Source organism: Canis lupus, chromosome 11, assembly GCF_011100685.1.
Source record: "Canis lupus familiaris isolate Mischka breed German Shepherd chromosome 11, alternate assembly UU_Cfam_GSD_1.0, whole genome shotgun sequence".
NCBI lineage: Eukaryota > Metazoa > Chordata > Mammalia > Carnivora > Canidae > Canis > Canis lupus.
In genome coordinates, this window is record NC_049232.1 from 35,947,224 (window position 1) to 35,962,579 (window position 15,356).

The window sequence follows — 15,356 nt, forward strand, 5'->3', positions numbered from 1 at the left end:
TTCCCAGAGTTAGGAGTCTTTATGTTCTGTCTCCCTTTCTGATATTTCCCACACATTTCTTCTCCCTTCCCTTATATTCCCTTTCACTATTATTTATATTCCCCAAACGAATGAGAACATATGTTTGTCCTTCTCCGATTGACTTATTTCACTCCGCATAATACCCTCCAGTTCCATCCACGTTGAAGCAAATGGCGGGTATTTGTCATTTCTAATGGCTGAGTTATAGTCCATGGTATACATAAACCACATCTTCTTTATCCATTCATCTTTCGATGGACACCGAAGCTCCTTCCACAGTTTGGCTATTGTGGACATTGCTGCTAGAAATATCGGGGTGCAGGTGTCCCAGCGTTTCATTGCATCTGAATCTTTGGGGGTAAATCCCCAACAGTGCAATTGCTGGGTCGTAGGGCAGGTCTATTTTTAACTCTTTGAGGAACCTCCACACAGTTTTCCAGAGTGGCTGCACCAGTTCACATTCCCACCAACAGTGTAAGAGGGTTCCCTTTTCTCCACATCCTCTCCAACATTTGTGGTTTCCTGCCTTGTAAATTTGCCCCATTCTCACTGGTGTGAGGTGGTATCTCATTGTGGTTTTGATTTCTATTTCCCTGATGGCAAGTGATGCAGAGCATTTTCTCATGTGCATGTTGGCCATGTCTATGTCTTCCTCTGTGAGATTTCTCTTCATGTCTTTTGCCCGTTTCATGGTTGGATTGTTTGTTTCTTTGGTGTTGAGTTTAAGAAGTTCTTTATAGGTCTTGGATACTAGCCCTTTATCTGATACGTCATTTGCAAATATCTTCTCCCATTCTGTAGGTTGTCTTATTTAGTTTTGTTGACTATACCCTTTGCTGTGCAAAAGCTTCTTATCTTGATGAAGTCCCAATAGTTCATTTTTGCTTTTGTTTCTTTTGCCTTCGTGGATGTATCTTGCAAGAAGTTACTGTGGCTGAGTTCAAAAAGGGTGTTGCCTGTGTTCTTCTCTAGGATTTTGATGGAATCTTGTCTCACATTTAGATCTTTCATCCATTTGGAGTTTATCTTTGTGTATGGTGAAAGAGAGTGGTCTAGTTTCATTCTTCTGCATGTGGATGTCCAATTTTCCCAGTACCATTTATTGAAGAGACTGTCTTTCTTCCAATGGATAGTCTTTCCTCCTTTATCGAATATTAGTTGACCATAAAGTTCAGGGTCCACTTCTGGGTTCTCTATTCTGTTCCATTGATCTAGGTGTCTGTGTTTGTGCCAGTACCACACTGTCTTGATGACCACAGCTTTGTAGTACAACCTGAAATCTGGCATTGTGATGCCCCCAGATATGGTTTTCTTTTTTAAAATTCCCCTGGCTATTCGGGGTCTTTTCTGATTCCACACAAATCTTAAAATAATTTGTTCTAACTCTCTGAAGAAAATCCATGGTATTTTGATAGGGATTGCATTAAACGTGTAAATTGCCCTGGGTAACATTGACATTTTCACAATATTAATTCTTCCAATCCATGAGCATGGAATGTTTTTCCATCTCTTTGTCAGGCACATATTATTTTAACTATAAATATTTTGTTACAATTTCTAAAAAATGAGAGATCTTTATTTAGAGTCACATTATCAATATCAAAACTAAATTAACAGTAATTACTTAATATGATCAAATATTTGGCATTATTCAAATTTTAAATTGCTCCACTAATGGCAATGAATGTGTGTAAGAATACAGTTTGAATCAGAATTCCAGTTAGGTGCTACACATTACAATTCGTTGATATGTCTCTTTTTTTTTCTTAACGATTTATTTTATTTATTTATTTTTTTTAAAGATTTTATTTATTTATTCATGATAGTCAGAGAGAGAGAGAGAGAGGCAGAGACACAGGCAGAGGGAGAAGCAGGCTCCATGCACTGGGAGCCTGACGTGGGATTCGATCCCAGGTCTCCAGGATCGCGCCCTGGGCCAAAGGCAGGCGCCAAACCGCTATGCCACCCAGGGATCCCCTTAATGATTTAATTAATTTATTTGAGAGAGAATGTTTGCATAAGTAGGGGAGGATTAGAGGGGGAAGGGAGAAAGAATTCTCAAGCAAACTCCACACTGAGCAAAGAGCCCTATGCAGGAGTTGATCTCAAGACCCTGATGAGATCATGACCTAAGCTGAAACCAAGAGTTGGTCACTCAGCCAACTGAACCACCCAGGCACTCCCACTGATATGTCTCATAAATATATTTTAATCTACAGATTCACCACCTATAGCTTTCTTTTTTCCTTTTATTTGTAAAGATACCAAGTTATTTGTGCTATAGAGTTCCCACTGAATCTACAATTGCAGAACATGAAATATAAACAATGTTTCTTAGCATATATATTTTTTATTCAATGTGCAGGGCATGGTGACCATTTTAGTTACTAGGAAACTCATCTCCTTCATTTTGAGGAATTCTCTTGTGTTCTTTCTTCATAATTTTTTCTCAAGGCTTTTGCTGTTCTTTCTCATGCTTTTATTATTCAGGCGTCAGACCAACTGGATTGATGGTTTACTTCTTTTACCTTTCTCTTGTCTTTCTCTTGGTCTTTTTGTTACTGTGGCTTCTTGGGAGATTTACTTGACTTTACTTTCTAATCTTCTCATTGAATATTTTCCTTTTTTTTTTTTTTTTTTTAAATTCTGAGAGCTCTTGTTCTTAGTGCCATTTTTTATAGCACCCTGTTCCTATGACTACTGTATTCACTTGTTTATTCAGTAAGTATTTATAGAGAGTATTAGGCACACTTTTGGGTCTTGAGGCATGGCAGTGAACAAAGCAGTCTCTTCCCTCTTGAAGCTGGTACTCTGGTCAGGGAGAATTACACATCAAATGGAACAAAACATGATAAACTCTGTGGTTGGGGTACCCCTGGGTGTTTCAGTTGGTTGAGTCCCTGACTCTTGGTTTCAGCTCTGGCTGGTCATGATCTCAGGGTTGTGAGACTGAGCCTTGCATCAGGCTCTGTGCTCAGTGGGGAGTCTGTTTGAGATTCTCCTTCTCCCTTTGCTCCTCTCCCCTCAAATAAATGGATATATCTTAAAAAAAAAAAAGCAGACTAGGAGAGGTAATGAGTGATGGGACAGGGTGGTTTACCCTTTTATGTTAGTAGTCATAGAAGGCTGACCTGATGAGATGGCATTTGAGTAGAGACCTGAAGAAAGAAAGGGACAGTCATGTGGCTATCTGGAGGAAGAGCATTCTAGGAAGAAGGAATAGAAAGTACAAAGGCCATGAGATGTGAGTGTACTTGGAGTTTTTGAGGAATAGCAAGTAGGGCATTGTGGCTGAAATGGAAAGGCTGGTAGGAAATACAGAATGGTAGGCAGATTTTACGGTTTTGATGATCTTCTGTAATTAATGGTAAGAACTTTGGACTTTTGACTGAGTGAGATGAAAGCCATTGGAAGGTTTTGAGCGGAGGCCTGACATACTTCCTCTTTTTTGTTTTAAAAGCAGCATGTTGTATACACTTTGGAGAATAGATTGTAAGAGACCATTTAGAAGACTATTAAAGTTGCCTCAATGAGATTATTTTTAAAGATTTTATTTATTTAATCATGAGAGAGATTGAGAGAGAGAGATAGAGAGAGGCAGAGACATAGGCAGTAGGAGAAGCAGGCTCCCCGCAAGGAGCCTGATGCGGCACTCGATCCTGGATCCCGGGATCAGGACCTGAGCCGAAGGCAGACACTCAACTGCTGAGCCATCCAGGCATCCCACCTCAATGAGATTTATAGTGTAGAGGAGGTGGTTGGATTTGTATGTATTTTGGAAGATAGAACCAGTGGAATTTATAGATCAATTGGACCTGGCTTGTGAGAAAAAAGGAGGGAGTAGAGGAAAATGCCAAAGATTTTGGCATGAGCAAATGGGTGAATGGCATTGCCATTTATTCAGCTGGCAAAGGATGCAGGTGGCTTAGTGATTTGTATGTTATTGGAGAAATATCTATTAAGATTCATTGTCCATTTTATTTTTTAAAAATATTTTATTTATTAATGAGAGACAGAGAGAGAGAGAGAGGCAGAGACATAGGTAGAGAAGCAGGTTCCCTGCAGGGAACCTGATGTGCGACTCAATCCCAGGACTCCAGGATCATGCCCTGGGCCAAAGGCAGGCGCTCAACTGCTGAGCCACCCAGGCGTCCCTCATTGTCCATTTTAATGGGTTATTTGTAACATATGAATGTGAGATGTTAATAATAGGGGAAACTTGGTGTGGGGTGTATAGAAATTATCAATAATAATATCAAATGTGAACTTGGCGAAGATAAAATTACACTCTTAACACCCATGGCCTGGGATCCCTGGGTGGTGCAGCGGTTTAGCGCCTGCCTTTGGCCCAGGGCACTCGATCCTGGAGACCCGGGATCGAATCCCACGTCGGGCTTCTGGTGCATGGAGCCTGCTTCTCCCTCTGCCTGTGTCTCTGCCTCTCTCTCTCTCTCTGTGACTATCATAAATAAATAAAAACTAAAAAAAATTTTTTTAACACCCATGGCCAAATTTTATGTAAAGTTAGAGAAAAATAAAAAAATGAGATTATATTCTAAAGAATATTTTTTGCTTATTTATCACTTGTGATGAATGTTTATTCAGGCCAATAAATTCAGGAATGTATCATCATTTAAAAATGTTATGTGGTGGGGTACCTGGATGGCTCAGTTGGTTAAGCATCCAACTCTTGTTTTTGGCTCAGGTCATGATCTTAGCGTCCTGAGAGTGAACCCGAGTCTGGCTCCACTCTAGACGTAGAGCCTGGTTGAGGTTCTCTCTCTCTCTCTCTCTCTCTCTCTTTTTTTTTTTGAGATTCTCTTTCTTTCTCTCTACCCACCCCCCCCCGCTCATGCATGTGTGCAAGCATGTGCACTCTCTAAAAAAAAAAAAAAATATATATATATATATATATATATATATATATATATATGGTATATGGATGACCATTAAAAGATTAGGATAGTTAAAGCCTGAATATATTTAGAATTAAAAAAAGTCATTTAGAAGTCACTTTAGGATTCTATAAAATCCTATGATCATCACTAAAAACATTTTTTTTTAAAAGATTTTATTTATTTATTGATGAGAGACAGAGAGAGGGGGGCGGGGAGGCAGAGACACAGGCAGAGGGAGAAGCAGGCTCCATGCAGGAAGCCTGACATGGGACTTGATCCTAGGTCCCCAGGGTCACGCCTTGAAGGTGGCACTAAACCGCTGAGCCACCAAGGCTGCCCTGTTATCTAGTACTTCTTCACACCTATAAGGCAATTAAAATGTTTTTAGTTGGCAGCCCGGGTAGCTCAGCGGTTTAGTGCCGCCTTGGCCCAGGGCCTGATCCTGGAGACCCAGGATTGAGTCCCACGTCGGGCTCCCTGCATGGAGCCTGTTTCTCCCTCTGCGTCTCTGCTTCTCTCTCTGTGTCTCTCATGGATGGATAAATAAAATCTTAAAAAAAAAAAAAGGAAGTACTAGATAACAGTGATTTCTTTTTTGTTGATAAAATTATTAAGCCAGTTTTGACTGAATTGAGGAAATGTTTACTGTCTATACTTTAGGATTTATTTTTGGATAACTCAGTATTGATTTTTTTCCTGGTAAAATACTTATTTGCCCCAATTTCTTTTTTTATTGATTGGTATTATAAATGTAAACTACTTTTAGATTAGTTTTACCTTGTAGTTTTTCTTAGCTACTCTGTAATTACTTTTGGTAATAGTGGGTCTCTGCTTTTGGAGAACTTGAGGTTTTGGAGGATAGTCTAGATAATCTTAGTTTTTATTCTATTTTTTAAAAATTTTTATTTATTTATGATAGTCACACACCCACACACAGAGAGAGAGGCAGAGACATAGGCAGAGGGAGAAGCAGGCTCCATGCACTGGGAGCCCGATGTGGGATTCGATCCCGGGTCTCCAGGATCGTGCCCTGGGCCAAAGGCAGGCGCCAAACCGCTGCGCCACCCAGGGATCCCCTGTTTTTATTCTATTTTATAAGAATTTTGTAAGTGGACGAGTATAGTCCTCTGACTCATCTATAATTCTTCATATTTAGACACCTTTACTAATTTTGCTTTATATTTAAGTGAATGTATCTTGTCTTGACTCTTGGCTAGATGATGACATAATGAAGGAGAAGTTAAATTTCTAGAGAGCATTTTATGCTAGTTTTGCATTCAGTTGTGGAGAGGGACTGAAATAACTGGTAGTTTTTATATATATATATTTTAAAAGATTTTATTTATTTATTCATGAGAGACAGGGAGAGATAGAGAGAGAGGCAGAGACACAGGCAGAGGGAGAAGCAGGCTCCATGTGGGGAGCCTGACATGGGGACTCGATACCAGGTCCTCCAGGGTCACACCCCGGGCCGAAGGCGGCGCTAAACTGCTGAGCCACCTGGGCCGCCCGGTAGTTTTTAAAAAAGAATTACTGTAAGATACATGAAACATAAAATAAATGAGATAATGTTAATAAAGATAATAGAGGAAAATTGTTAATGTTTTTATTTAATGGAACACATTATTTTATGTCAGTAATATCAGAATAAAGCCAACTAATATAATAGTCATGTAGCCCAATCAATGATTTAAATTTTAGTGAGGCTTTTTAACAGTTGCATTTCATGAAATGATGATTTTTTTACTGTGCCAGGACCAAAGCCGTTTATCTATGTATGTATATACATGTATGTATGTACATACACACACACAGACACACACACATGTATATAAATAAAATTTGTATTTTTAAAAAATCTGATAAACTATATACCATTGTGTGGCTTAATCATCTTAACATGGATCAATGGTTTCTTAGATTTAAAAAAAGAAAGCAAACTCCCAATCCAATTTTATAAATGTGGTGCTGGATACCACAGAATCAAGGGAAAAGTGAACTGGAAAAAGAAATATCTGTGGCTTTTATAAACCTCTTTACAACTAGGGGAGTTTTTTTTTTTTATCATGGGAAATAAGCTTAACTCAATAAGAAAAGAGAAAAGAGAAGATGCAAACCTAATACTAAGAGAACTGAGGAATCTTGTGAAGATTACCGTGGAGAGAGAATCACCTGCAAATAAATTCTGAATTGCTTCTGTCAGTCATGTTCTGTATTATAGTAACGGAAAGCAAGGTAGAGTGTAGCTTTTTTTTTCTATACTCAAGTGAAAAAGAAAAAGAAAAATGATTCTCACCTTTCCTGTTGTCCCCGAAGCCAACCTCATCTGACTTCACTTGTTAAAGCCACCAGGTGTTTGTAGGAATTATTTTTATTTTTATTTTTATTTTTTTTGGAATTATTTTTAAACACCTGTTTGTGTTGATTACTAATTATAAAGTGGGCAAATGATGAAATCAGCTGGGTTATATAATTGTTCTTAGAAGTATTACACATTTTTGTATTTATGTTCACAATGGACTTTAAAATAGGGCGTTTGTTAAAAAAATTTGTTAAATACTGAAGCTTTGGTTGCCAGGAGAGGTAAAGATGATTTTTAGAGATGCTAAGTTAACTTATAAGAAGTTGCATCTTATAAATTCTATTCCTGAGATTTCCTATTTTCATTTCCTGTGGTTTCTTTTATTATACTTAACAGTAATGAAAGCTCTTTTTTCCATTAAACTGTTTTACAATCTCAGTGGTGGCCTTCATTATTCATTCCTGGTGAATAAAAATTTGCTCTATTCTCCAGTTTATTCCTGTAGTCATCGAGTCACTTCATATGTCTGTTCTGAAACTGTTAAAGCCCTGATCATTGCTGCCCTCAGTGACTGGCTTTGAGCTCCTTCTCCTCAAACTGCATAATTTACCATAGTGGAAATGATGGGCATGGCCAGCTCTAAATATTTGCACATTTGGCTATTTCTTAAAGCTGCTGTGTAATTTTATTTATTTTTATATTAAATTAATTAATTTAAGTAATCTCTACATCCAACATGGGGCTCGATCTCCCAATCCCAGGATTACGAGTTGCGCATGCTCTACAGATGGAGCCACAGACTTTGAGATCTTCATTTTAAAGTCTTGAAATACAACAGCTACTCTTTTTATCCCCCACACAGGTGGGAATAAATATTGTAGTTAATTGTTAACAAACATATAATAAATTATTTACAGTCACTAAAATATAATATACTTAGTACTAAAATAGTTTGTGATGATTCAGTTCCTTAGAATTATCTTTTTGAAAATGGATTATTACTATGTTGGTTACTACAAAAGTGTCCATTAATGGGAAATATCTGGTGGTAAAGTCTGAAAAAATATTTAAGTAAACATCCACTTTCTATTTATGCAGCTGTTGACATTCTGGGGTAAACTTTGCCCAACTGTTTTGGAAACAGTGCTATATATTGCACTACTGAGAAGTCTCTAGTATGTACTCTAGTGATATTTCCTCCTCTATTTTTCTGATGCATTTTAGTGGACTAAATTTTGTGTTCCCACGTTTTGCTGCTTGGCTAATTCCTTTAAGCTGACTTATATCCTCTGAGCTAGATCTATTGTATTTTGAGGAGGAAATAGTGTAGTTGGAGGTGTTTTTTTGGCCCAGTCTTTTAGCAGCGTACACATCTGTTTTCATAACTTTTGTGAAACTTCTGGAATAGGCCCATGGAAGCCACGGGAGCAGATGTGGTGTAGAGAACAAATGTGGTCTGGATATGTTTGGTTAGTTCTGCTGCTGAATTGGAGTTGGCAGCTTATACCCTGTGTTATGATAAAATAACATGTACCAAAGGGTGGAACAGGAGACATCTTTCTCTATATTACCTTCTTCAAAGAACAAATGCCCCATTTTCTTAAGTGGATTAGATTATCTAATTGGGCTTAAACTGATTTAATGAGATATAAATTGTAAAATAAAAACATAGTTACGATAGGCATATAGTACTGAAATAAAAATCTCTTGGCAGTATTTTGCAGTAGGAAGGGCATGAAAATCAGCTAACAAATGATAAAATATGTGCTCATTTTGTGTTACATAAAGAACTTCATTGTTCATAATATTAGGGAACAGACATAGAATAGTGTGATACTTATAGGCAAAGCTGTATATACTTACATTGACTTGTGGTATGTATGAATTTGTGTTGGATTTTGTATTTTAACATGAATACCATTTGGTTTCTGCCCCTGATTTGTTGATTGCATTAGCATTAGATACTAATGAGCCAGTTTATGATTGTACTTGTTATCTTAGGAAGTATTATTGGAAATTTTTTTTTTTGTGAATAGCAGGTTGACGTTCCTCTAGCACCCTCTGCTGGATATAAGAATTAATTCACCAGACTAGAAGATTAAGAAAATAATAGGAGGGCTTGAATTTAATTATGTCTATCAACAAAGCCCATTCTTGGAAGGAATTTGTTTAAAGATTTGAAGATTTTTGTTGTTGTTGTTGTTGCTCTTACTGATTAATTGATAGTTTTAGTAATACCAGTTTAAAAAGTTGTTTTCTTCTGGACATTTCATTCAAAGCAGGAAGGTATGAAAATAAAGATGTGATCTCTGGTTTATTATTTCAACCCATTTAGTTTTTGTCTAGGAAGGAATAACAGAGCCTCTTCTTGACTTTTGGAGTGAAAATCAGATAATTAATATGACATAACATACACATAAGAAATGAAAAGACTTGTGTTGTTGATTCTTTTATCATGGAATCATTGAATATTCTGTATTTTAATAAAATATAAGACTTATTTAGATAAGAGAAGCTTTAGACATATGATTTTTTGAATTTTTAAAGAAAATTAACATTGTTAGACTGGTTTATTCCCTCTGTCTTTATTAATTCTTTGCTTGTTCTAATTTTTTGTTCTCAATGCCTGTGAGCTATTTTCTTATCACTGGTTAGACTTCTTCTGACTTACAGAATCTAAGAAGAGCATACCAAGCAGCCAATTTTAATTTTTTGAGGTCAGGAACTTCATTTTGAAGGGTTTGCATTAAAATTTTTTTTTAAAACTAGTATTTGGCTTACCAAGAATAATGCTCATTTTAATCTTGCTAGACATAATAATTTTTCTGCTATAATAGGTACCTTGCTTTAGACCTAAAACCAATGGAGATCCTTTGTTCTAAGGACTCAGTCAGAATTTAAAGGGAACTTTTTCCAGAAATCAAGAAGCTTGATTTAGGTGGCTGTCACTTCTTTCACATTGTCTTTGGTTCTTGCACTCATGATTCTTTTATCTTTTTTTTGAAATATATTTCATATATCAAAACATTCATCCTTTTGAAGTATATAATTCTGTGGCTTTTAGTATACTCACAAAGTTGTACAACCATTACAAGTATCTAATTCTAGAACATTCTCATCACTGTCATAAGAAACTTCATGTCCATTAGCAGTCACTGCTCATTCCTCTCTCCCACCCTTGCTGTTGGCAACCACTAACACACTTTATATTCTTACGGATTTGCCTATTCTGGAAATTTCATGTAAATAAAGTCATACACTACTTGGTCTTTTGTGTCTAGTTTCTTTCATTTAACATATATTTTCAGGGTTCATCTATGTTGTAGTATGTACTGGTACTTAATTTTTTTTTTTTTTGGCTGAATAACATTCCATTGTAGAGAGATACCATATTTTGTTTATACATTGGTAAGTTGTGGACATTTAGGTTGTTTCTACCTTATGGTTATTATGAAAAATGCCAATGCAAACATTTGTGCATTTATGTATAAATCTTTGAACATGTTTTTGTTTCTCTGAGGTATATACCCAGGAGTAGAAGTGCTGGATCATATGGTAACTCTGTTTAACTCTTTAAGAAATTGACAAACTGTTTTCCATTTTTCCTAGTGGTGGCACAAGTTTACATTCCCACCAGTAGTGTATGAGGCTTCCAGTCTCTCTACATCCTTGCCAATACTTGTTATTTTCCATTTTTTACATTACAGCCAACCTAGGGTGCATGAAGATAATCTCTTCAGGTTTTGCATGTGCATTTCCCTGATAACTAATAAAGTTGGCCATCATTTCATATACTTGATGTTTTTATATATTCTTTGGGGAAATGTCTATTCAAGCCCTTTACTCATTTTTAAAAATTAATTTCTTATATTTTTTAAATGTATTTTTAAAAAATATTTTATTTGTTTATGTGAAAGAGGGTGGAGGAGGACAGAGGGAGAGGCAGACTCACCGCTGAGCAGGGAGCCCAGCTTGGGGCTCAATCCCAGGACCCTAAGATTATAACTTGAGTCAAAAGCAGACACTTAACTGACTGAGCTACCCAGGCACCCCTACTCATTAAAAAAAAATTGAATTGTTTATCTTTTATTGTAAGAGTTCTTTGTATATTCTGCATACTAAACTTTTATCAGATACATGATTATCTTCTCGTGTCCTCTAGGTTGCCTTTTGCTTTTTGATAGAGTCCTTTGACGGTCAAAATTTAAAATTTTGATGAAGTCTAACTTATATATATTTTTTTCTTTTGTTGCCCATGGTTTCGGTGTCTATTTCAGAATATGTTGCCAAATCTGAGGTCATGAATTCTTTGTTTTCTTCTAAGAGTTTTATGGTTTTTGCTTTTATGTTTAGGTGGTTGATCATTTGGATTCATTTTTATATATAATGGGAGATAGGAATCTAAATTTATTCTTTTGTATGTGTATGTCCCATTGTCTCAGCATTGCTTAATGAAAAAATGATTCTTTCTCACTGAATGGTCTTAATTCTCTTGTCAAAAATTAATTGACCATTGATACGTGGATTTGTTTCTGGACTCTCAGTTTTTTTCTGTGGATCTATATATGTCTGTCCTTATTCCATTTACACATTGTTTTGATCACTGTAGCTTTGTAGTAGTTTTGAAGTCAGTAAACATGAGTCTTCCAACTTTGTTCTTCCTTTTCAAGACTGTCACTTTTTGAGAAGTGCTTTAATAAAATTGTTTGGCTTTAATCCTGTGTTTTTCACATACTTATGATGATGAAATTGCTTTTTGTAATAGCTAATAACATCCCATGGGAACTAATATTTGGTGTAAAACATGTTTTGAGAAAGGGTGTAGTGAGTATGAATGGAATATTTTCTCTGATTATCTTAATATTTCAACATTGATTGATTTAAACTCGCACCTTCTTACTGACTTTTCTGCCTAAGCATGAATCGCCTAATTCATTCTAATGATTTTTTTTATCAAAATATAATCTTATTGGGTAAATAACGATATCAGTACCATGCCTTCTCATCATACTTCCTTTGCTATTTTTTCAGTATGGAAAATTTCAGTCATGTGTGAAAGTAGAGAGAATACTAAAATAAAGCCCAGTGCATATCACTCAGCTTTAACAATGCTCAGCTAATGGCCAATATTATTTCATGAATATCAACTTCCTCTTGTAACCCCCAGCTTGATCATTTTAAAGCAAATCTGGACATATAATTTCATTCATGAACACTTTAGTATATATTTCAAAAAGATAGTTTAAAAATATCAATTATTTTTAAAAAAATTTAAAGTAAGCTCTGTGCCCAGTGTGGAGATTGAACTCATGACCCTGAGATGGAAGAGTTGTATAATCTACCAGCTGAGCCAGCCAGACACCCCAATACCAATTACTATTATTATACCTAAAAAAGTAATAATAATTCTTTAGTTTTATATTTTTTCATTCCTAGTTTTTTTGAATCTCAATACTTTTTTTTTAAAGATTTTATTTATTTATTCATGACAGACACAGAGAGAGAGGCAGAGACACAGGCAGAGGGAGAAGCAGGCTCCATTCAGGGAGTCTGACATGGGACTTGATCCCGGGTCCCCAGGATCACACCCCAGGCTGAAGGGGGGGCTAAACCGCTGGGCCACCGGGGCTGCCCTGAATCTCAATTCTTGAGTTATCAGACTAAATTACGAATATTTACCAGTTTCATCTTTCAGTGGAATGCCTGTTATTTCAAAGTACTCTAGTAGTAAGCATATAAATGTCAGATTTTACCTTTAAAGATATACTCTACTAACTTAAAAAATCATTTTATTGTTTTGGGTTTAAATTATCTTTAGATCCAAAAGATCTCCTTTGGACTTACTACTTTGTCTGCCTTCTAAAAAAAAATAGTATTTTCTATTAACTCATTAAGAAATATTATTGGCAGGGTTGCAAAATCTAAGTAAAGCAAATAAGTCAGTGTAAAAAAATATTTTATGAGTTTCATATTTGTGAAACACAGAGTTATTGAATCACAAAGCGGAATTACTTCCTGACTATGAAGGCTATTAGTAGCAAGAGGTATCTACAAAGGCCTCTAAAGAAGAAGGACACTTGTGTTTATGCTCTACTCTATAACAAGATATTACGAGAATCTGCTTTGCTCAAAGAGAAATGTAGTCATTTCCTACTTATTCACAGATGGCTTGCTTAATTGATGAATTATCCAATTTTTATTTACTCTCCCTCTTGCTGTGATTCTGTTAAAATTGTGGAAGGAAAGAGGAAAAATCAATTAACCAAGCTGTGCATTTAAAAAAACTTCAACTTAGGCTAAAGGATAAAGTAAATATAATTAAAAAAAACTTCTTTCTTGTCCAAATTTTATTTAAAAAGGAAATCAATTAGTAATGCCTTACTTCATCACAGTTGAACCATCTTTATTTGACAGAACTCTAGGCATGGCTTTTCTTTGCTACTGTTATCCTGAGACATCTGCAATGAGGTGTCCTTGTAGCCCTACTTGCCCAGGCCCCAACAGCCCAGTTCCCTCTTTGGGACTAGGAATCCAGTGCTTCCCAGGGTTGCATTTTCTCAACAAAAAATGGCGTTCAAAAATAAAGCTCCTGACTTCTGATTCTGGCCAGAGGTTGACTCTTGCCTGAAAATTGATAAATTGGACTTCATCATAATGGAAACTTGTGCTTTGTGAAAGATACTGTTGATGGTATGAAGAGACAAACTGTAGACTGGAGTAAATATTTGCAAATCACATATCCAGTAAATGACTTATATGCAGCTTATGTAAACTCTCAAAACTCAATAATAAAACAACCCAATTAAAAAATGGAAAGATCTGAACAACTCCTTCATCAAAGAAGATATACAGGTGGTAAATAAATATATGAGAAGATGCTCAATGTCATTTAGTCATTAGAGAAATGCAAATTGAAACTGAAATGTAATACCATTACATACCTATTTAAATGTCTTAAACCCCCTCCTCCCAAAAAACGAAAAAACAAATATTGACCATGCCAAGTGTTGATGAGGATGTATATAATTATAAACACTTTGCAAAAGTTTGGAAGTTTCATAAAACATTAAACATATACCCACCATGTGACCCTGTCATTCTTCCCTTCACTATTTACCTCCGAGAAATCAGTGTTTGCCCCATACAACACTTGCACATGAAGGCTCATAGCAGTTTCATTTGTAATAGCCCAAACTGGAAACAACTCAAATGTACATCAACTGGTGAACAGATAAATCAGTGTGGTGTATCAACATAGTGGAACACTTCAGCAATAAAAAGGAATAAACTATTGATAAATGTAACCACATGGTGACTCTCAAAATAGTTATTTGGGAGAAAGAAGCCAGGCAATAAAGAGTACATGCTGTATCAATCAATTTATATGAAATTCTGGAAAATACAAAGTGATCAATTGTGACAAAAAGCAGATCAGTGGTGACTTGGGGATGGGGGTGGGGTGGTAGGGGGCTGGATGAAGTTACCAAGAGATATAAGGAATCTTTTAGGGGTCATGCAAATATTTTTTATCTTCATTATGGCAGTGATTTCATGGGTGTATATATATACTTATCAAATTGTTTTAAATATGTGTGGTTTATTACATACAGATTATATGTCAATAAAAAAAGAGAAAAAAAAAAGGTCTGGAAGCATTCTTCCCAAGCATGATTTTTTTTAGCATGACTTTTATATTCTTGGAAAAGCAGAAAAAAATGAGGCTACAGCAATCTAAAATGTTATCCATATCCACTTTTTTAAAGTTTTTTTTTTTTTAAAGATTTTATTTATTCATGAGAGACACAGAGAGAGAGAGAGAGAGAGGCAGAGACACAGGCAGAGAGAGAAGCAGGCTCCATGTAGGGAGCCCGATGCGGGACTCAATCCCGGGTCTCCAGGATCAGGCCCTGGGCTGAAGGCGGCGCTAAACTGCTGAGCCACCCGGGCTGCCCTTTTTTTAAGTTTTTAGTTTTAATTCCAGTATAGTTTACACACAGTGCTATTTTAGTTTCAGGTGTACAATGTTGTGATTCAACAATTCTGTGCATTACTCAGTGCTCATCGTGATAAGTGTGCTCTTAATCCCCATCACCGTCTTTAACACATCACCCCCCACCTGCCCCTCTGGTTACCAT

The 15,356-nt window shown here is 36.2% G+C and overlaps 1 protein-coding gene across 10 annotated transcripts in view; it reads left to right on the top strand.

The window, feature by feature from the left end:
• The window catches only part of CCDC171 (coiled-coil domain containing 171), a 322,833-nt gene that overhangs the window by 57,762 nt on the left and 249,715 nt on the right, over positions 1–15,356 (top strand). The window lies entirely within an intron of this gene.